This window comes from Oryzias latipes, chromosome 7, assembly GCF_053564925.1.
Source record: "Oryzias latipes strain Hd-rR chromosome 7, Olatipes_Hd-rR_3.1".
NCBI classification, from domain to species: domain Eukaryota; kingdom Metazoa; phylum Chordata; class Actinopteri; order Beloniformes; family Adrianichthyidae; genus Oryzias; species Oryzias latipes.
In genome coordinates, this window is record NC_136243.1 from 13,596,221 (window position 1) to 13,603,964 (window position 7,744).

Genomic DNA, 7,744 nt, shown 5'->3' on the forward strand with positions numbered 1-7,744 from the left:
TTGCCGCTTCTCCACTGTCCTCCTGCCTTCTCATCCATTATGTTTTTGTTTAAATCTTTTTACAACATGAGATTTTCTGGATTCTTGTTCATAATTTTAAATCTTTCCGTTTCTAAAGGTCAGAGCAAACAATTTTGTCAGCAAAGACTTTTCTGTGAAGGCAGGCGGAACCTAAATGTCAAGGTTCTGTGACTCAATAAGGAGATGCCCTCCGACACCCTGCAATTAGTCTCCATAGTGTGGAACCACTGGATATTCAGACAAATTTAACATAAAAATCTCTCTGGGCCTTGGACTTCTAAAAAGCTTTTATGAACTGAACATACTTTGTTAATTAAAATCTATTGTAATAATTGATTAAATTTCATTTTTTATCTGAACTTTAAAATATGGATTTCATAAGCAAGACCATTGCATCAGTTAGTCATTAAAAAACTCAGATGGATGTATTTTAGTGTGGTCAATGTATTCACTTTCTGACCTCTGGGAGCGAAGTAAAGAAGGGTTTGGACAAAACAAAAGTTCAACTCAATACTTTGTTATGTAATCCCGGTCAAAGGTCAAATGGTCAAATGTTTCTTAGCTGTTCTCCAGGTTTGCACTGTAGATGCTATTTTGGTCCATTCTTCCATGCAGATCTTTTAGAGAGCTGGGTTGTTTTAGGGCTGGTGCTAAACAACAGGGACTTTCAACTACTGAACAGATTCTCTGTTGGATGAGATACAGAGACCGGCTAGACCAATTTAGAATCTAAGAAGGCTTTTTACGTAGCCACTCCTTTGTTGCCCAGGCGATGTGTTTGTAATCAGTGCTGGGAGAGCTAACCATGTTTCATCCTCAATGCTCTCACTGATGGAAGTATGTTTTTGCCCAGAATCTCTCCATACGTGGCTCCATTCATTTATTTCATCATGGATCAGTTATCCTGGCCCAAACCATGATGTCTCTATCCCCACGCTTCACAGTGGGTTTGACATTCTCGGGATGTAACTTACGTTTTGCCAAATGGTGTTTATACCAAAGAGTTTCATTTTGGTCTCCAGGGGGATTCTGTAGAACTTCAGATGGGTCTGGACATGTGCTGGTTTAAGCAGGGAGGCCTTTGGACCCCTGCAGGATCTGAATCCATGACAACATGGTATGTTACTATAGTAACTTTTGTTACTGTGGTCCCACCTATTTTCCCATTTCCCCCTGTGTAGTTCTGGACTGTTTCCTCACTTTTCTTAAAACTATCAATTTTATCTTAAAATTGATAACAGACTTGAGTTAAATTAAAAAGACGTTACTTTTTCCTCACCAGGTGAGATATTTCATGGAGTTCCAGATGGAGGAAGTTTGTTGGTATTTTTTCCATTTTCTAATGATTGCTTCGTCAGTTGTTCTCTTCACACCAAGCTGCTGCTTATTGTAAATTAATCCCAGTCTTTTTCTGGTCTACAATCTTGTCCCTTGTGTCCATAGACAGCTCTTTGGTCTCTGTGGTGAGGTTGCAGTCTGACTGTTTAAGGGTGTGGACAGGTGTATTTGATAAAGATAACCAGTTTAAGCCAGAGCCATTAATACAGGTGACAAGTGGAGGATAGAAGAGCGTTTTCAAGAAGAAGTAACAGGGGCAGAATTCTTGCTTGTTTGGAGGTTTCTTTGCAGTTGCTTATATCAACACCATGTTAAAACAAAATACTTTCATTCATCTCTGAATGTATTAGCAGTCTATAGTTTGCACCAGACACACCCATCTATCACAATACACACTCAGGCACATAAATCATTCGGAATTTACCACAACATAATACCCAATTTTGTTTAATTCCAAGGGGTGTCACTTCGTTTTAAATGGAATTTTACTCACCATCACAAACATTCCAACCAAAGCATTGTACACATTACCACACATGAGCATCCACAACAGGAAACAGGAAGTGACTTCATATGTCAGAATTTCATTTGACAGTTTTTTGTTCTTTCTGCCAAAATGATTTTGAACTTATTTTTGTATTTCATAAGTTAAAATCATGTTTAAATATTTCCACTTTTTTGGATTATGCTTAAGACTTCCCTAGTTGTAAGGCAGAAATTTATTTGAAAGAAATGATTGGTTTATTGGCCTGTGGGAGGGGCTAAGCCTTTATGAGGGTGGGGGATGGGGTTAAACTTTGCCGGTCTGGATATAGCAGTTTTGCAGTGGTTTGCAATATGTGCTCCCAGAACTTTTGGTGAGCACATTCTTTGATTTTGTTTGGCAAAAATAAAAAACCTTTTTTTTTTTCTATTTAAGTTTGTTGGCGGAGATGTTGCGTCTCCTTGTCTCCCCATAGCTGCGCCCCATCATGACCTTTTGTTTTTACTTTTGGCAGACCCAACACACCATCAACCAAACAAAATCTGAGGACTCTAAATCAGAGGTGCTCAGCTGCGTGCTTTAATGGTTGTAGAATGTACGGTGCTGGTCGGGGTCCAGCTGCTCCATTAATAATGAACCAGTAAGTCATAAACTTTGAACACCTCCAGGGTTCTGCCTTAAAATATTTATCTTTAACAGGTTAAAACAAACCTGTTCCGCCTGATATGTCGCTCCTGGGGTTGGTGCTACTTATTTAGCACCAACCCTAGCAGCTACATATCAGGCTTTAGAACAATCAATCCACTGATTGCCAGCTGGTATAAATCTTTTTCACTCTTAGATTTCCAATTCTTGAATGATACTCTTTAAAAATATTGTTTCTTACTTTCATCCATCCATCTTCAGGGCCTGCTGCTGAACCTGAAAGGGTCACAGGGTACTGGAACCTACCCCATCTACTGTTTTGGTGAAGGCAGGGTACACCCTGGACAGGTTGCTAGTTTGTTGCAGAGCTGTTTCTTACTGATTGTTAAAATGAACTCGTCTCTAAGTTAATGGCTACTGTGTTTGTCATTTTGTGTCATTCAGAATGAACACAGAGTAAACAAAAACATTGAATTTAAGAATTTTTCTTTGCCTACTTGAATCAGGGGTGCACGTTGGCGCAGTGGTTAGCGCTCTTGCCTCACAGGTTCTTGCCCCTGGTTCTAGTCCCGGCTGGGGGACTTGAAACAGAACATCAACTGGGGACCTTTCTGTGTGGAGTTTGCATGTTCTCCCCGGGGTCTCCAGCTTCCTCCCACTGTCCAAAAACATGCTTCATAGGTCAATTGGCAACTCTAAATTGTCCCTAGGTGAGAGTGAATGGGTGTGTGTTTGTGGTCCAGGGTGTACCCTGCCTTTGCCCACAAGTGGCTGGCATAGGCTCTGGCAGCCCTGTGACCCTGAAAGGGATAATATGAATGAAATACTTGAATTATAAAAAGATAAAACATTTCTCTGTATTTTAAATATTCTATCAGAGCACCCCTGTATTTCAAATAAAAGCAAAGTCTGAGAAATGCTAATTTTAGAAAAACAATAAGCCAGAGAAGAAAAGGTAAAATCATTTCCACACACATATATGTAATCATCCACATCAAGCGATGAGAGGCCTTCCCTGGGCTCCAAATTATGCTGATTAGTGTCAGAAGCTTGTAATCTTGAGGTGCAGATTTGCTGTAAAATAGGAGTGAAAGGTATGTCTGAATACCTTAGAATGAACTTTGGTAACATTTACAAAGTTTTTGTCACTAAGTTATTTTTTTTTCAGTAATTCAAAAGACTCAAACCTACCAGTAGTTTAAATTTCTTCTTCTTGCTGCTCACTAGAATGTGCATTTTTCTTATTGGCTTGATTGCCAGTAAAGAAAATTAGGAAAAAAAATTGTCTCCATGATTAATCACACCAGAAAAAACTTTCTAGCATACCTTTGCAGATCTATATGTGTTGGCAGTTAAGCACAAGAGAAACATTTGGTGTCCCGCACAGAAGGTTGTTTTGATTCATGGTCCTTCAGAAGGCCCGGTGTTGCTAATCAAGTATCTTATCAAAGAAATTCCATTAAAATACTAATTACACTCAGCAAAAAATGTGCTGATACAACTTTTTACTAGACTTCTGCTGACTCGTCACTAAGTTTTACTCAAACAATGTATTGAAACTATGTGACAGCACTTTTAAGATTGCGTCTCTGTGTGTTGTGTTTTCTCACCTGCTTCCATCAGAGTTCATTTTTAACCCTATATCCCAGCAATTTACTTTATTTATATTTTTAACTTCCCCTCCTTAGTAGTTTTAGGTATGGAAGTTTGGTCCTGGCAAAGCTAAAAAAGTGCTGATTCTGGGTAAATCTTCTTTCCTTTGCGGTTACCCTTTTATAGCCTCTCACCACACTCCACTGCACCTTGGCTAGTCTGCAGCTCACAGCTGTGGTCATGATCACTCTCAGTTAATTACAGCAGGACCGCAGATTCAGCAGGTCCTCTGCACAATTATTTTGAAAGGTAGGCACACGACGGCTCAGAGCGGCCTTCTGCAGTCCTGCTTGTTGTTTGGATGTGCAGAGTCGCAACACCCCCGACTGGTGAAGTGAAGAACATATTTGACCTGCACAAAAAGTATCAAAAGTATTTTGTAAAGGGAGGAAAGAGAGTGTTATGATAAATTTCTCAGTGGTCAGACAGTCTATGAATGGCCCTCTATTTCTGACTATTGCCTGCAGATATAAATATGATGTCTTGAATGTGTTAAACCAGGGTTCACCAACCTTTTTGAGACCGAGGGCTATTTCATGGGCACCAAGTGGTATGAAGGGCGCCACTAAAAACCTCCTAGCCCCCCCCCCAAAAAAAAACAAAAAACAACACAATTTGAGGACTTCCTTTTGTGTGCCCTATTTTTATTTGCTCATTTTACACACAAAAACATGCATGAATTTTCTAGACTCGTATTACAGGGGGGGGGGGGTCAAACTCAGTTGCAGAGGGAGCCTAATTTCAAAACAGACTTTAGGTTGCAGCCGAACAAGATAAATATTTATTGAACACACTAAAGCTAAACTTTTAAACCTTTAAAACTTTAACTTAATTTTAACTTTTTAAACATAAATGTAAATAAAAACAGACAGGAATATTAATCCTCACATTAATGGATTACTCAACCACCTCAACCTATTCTCAAAATCTTTACATTACATGAATCATAAGAATGCCCAGAAATTGTGTAATTTATTTGATCTATTTAAACTTTTGTAATAGACCCTTACTTTTAGTGATTATTTTTTAAGTTATATTTGTTTACATATTTGGGTTTTCTTTGTCTACCTTTATCTCAGAATTGATATTGTTGTCATTGACAGACATGCGGTGGTTGTTTGTTGAATATTTGCTTCAATAAAAAAGAAAAAAAGATTTTTTTTTGGGTGCATTCCCTGCGGGCGCCACAAGGGGTGCACAGGGTTGGTGACCCCTGTGTTAAACGCTTGAAAGCGCGTCTAGCCCATGGTGTTCACACTGCTACCTGATATTTGCGCATGTCTGCCACCTACAGTTGGAAGAGGCTTGGTGTGAAATGTGCGGAAAGCGGTGCAAATCTCGTGAATCTTTCTCCAGGCTTTTTTTTTCACAGCTCCATTCCGTTATATGAAAGACTTGGTGTTATAAAATTCTGGCTGGGTGAAAACTGCAATAATGAATTTCTCTTCGATGATTAATTTTTAAACGGTTTGCACTTTGGTTGGAATTAAAAAGGAAGCGATCTAAATGTCACTACAAAGTCCGAGTCCCCTATTGGTCAAAGTTCAATCCAGTGCTGGTTTTAGGCACACACATACAGGCAATTTCCCGGGGCGCAAATTTAAAGGGGAGCGGCAGCTCAGTGCTTATAAAAAAAAGGAAAACACCTGCGCCACTAGTAGTTCACTATTTCTTTTATATCACAGAGTTTGTAACCGGTCTTTGAGAAGGTGCCGCAAATAATGTATTTGTGAAATAAAAGGGGAGGGGTGAAGGGCATTTTCCATATAAAATGTAATTTTTACGTTTGCCTGTTGTTTAGTTGGTGTTTTGAGATAATAAACAATAAAGCATTTGTTTATGAATGTACTAAGGTTTTTGGATTTTTACTGTTGGTGTTGCACACAATTAGGAAAATGCCAAATATTTTTGGAGTAATTCCCATCATTAGTTTTATGATTTAGTTTTTAATTTTTAATAAGACCAAAAAATGTTATTCAATGTTTTAAAAAAAATTCAAATCCCTCTGATACGTTTCACAAAGACCCACACAGGAAACCACACACCAAGCATTTAGGCCTCCTGTGTTACTGAATTTGACACCACTGTAATCTGAGTGAACAACGGTCATGCATTTTTTGTGTAAAATGGGCAAATAAAAATAGGGAACACAAGATTGTTTGCATGTTCATGTGTTTGCGGGGGGGATGTTACTCGCCCCTGGGGAGTAACCTAGTGTAGAACCGCCAGTAGTTTAATCTGGTGTAACTTTCAAAGATCATTCAGTAGCTGCATTTGTTTTATATAAAGCCTGAAAACGGTCATAAACACTTGCATAGCGACTCATGAATGCGAGAGCTTTGGACCCAGAAACCTGCAAACACGCATTTATGAACATTTTTTATAGTTTTTTTATATACCTAAATATACATTAATTTATCTACGGTCTAAGTTTGTCCCACACATGCAAAAACTCATCGGCCCTGAGCCTATCCACCAAAGATTACGAGGTCCAAATGTATTGAATGAGTTCCAAACAAGTATTACACACGAACAAATCCAATGTCACACACAAACAGGAAGACACAAATGACAAATCAAGAATTACGCACACACACATCCAGTGAGTCTATTCTCTTTCCATGCTGGGGAGCGAAAGAGAATCTTAAAATTGTCAAAAAGAGTATTTTTGACAAAAAAGTGTTTTTATTTGCAGCAAAATAATAGCAGTTAGCAGTGAATGCAGTTTATTAATGCTCAATAAAAACCTGATTATTGAGTTTTTACTGTTTGCTGTAGTTTGTTGAGCAAAACTCAGCATGAAACTGGAATGTTCACGTAAATTCTTCATTTAGAGAATAATTTTCCAAGTCAAGAGCTGAAAGCTGACAAACGTAGTGTGTGTCTGTTTGTAACAAACAGGGCAGCCACTGTATGTTTCTATCTTTAAAGCTCTTTTTTTTCCCTTTGTAGAGTTTGAAATAGTGTTAAACATCAGGCATGACCGGTGTGGTTTGACATTTTAATTTTCCTGTTTATCCTGCAATACTGAATACAAAAACAAAGATCATTGAAATTGTGTTGAGGTAAAGCTTTTGATGTCAAACAGCTCTCTGAGATGAAGATCTGCTATCATGCAACAGAGATGAAACCTCTGACAGATAAAGGTGTGTTCAAAGCTAACTTTTATCTGTGCGTGCAAAGATTTCGTTCACTGTAAAGGCCTCAAAACGATCTTCAAACTTCACTTTAATCCTGTAAGATGTTAGTTTAAAAAAACCTGTATGGGAGCAGGGAGGCAGGGACGAAATCCTCGTCTTTTTAGACAACCTTCATTTATCCTTTGTCACCAAGCTCCTTGTCCCTTATGTTGTAGTTTTTACATGAGGTCAGTTTGCTGGAGAAGAAAGCCCATGACTGTTATCAGAGTCAGAAAAATATAAGATAAGATGGCGCCGCTGGGTCAAATGTGCTGCCGGTTTACTGCTCTGTTTGAATGTGAGTGGGAAAGGAAAAACTGTAAAAAAGTCTCTAAAACCCACAAGCTTGTTTACAAGAGAACTGAACTCTTGATTATGATGAAAAGCAAGGCTGGAACACTAAGAAGAAGATACAGAGGGACCT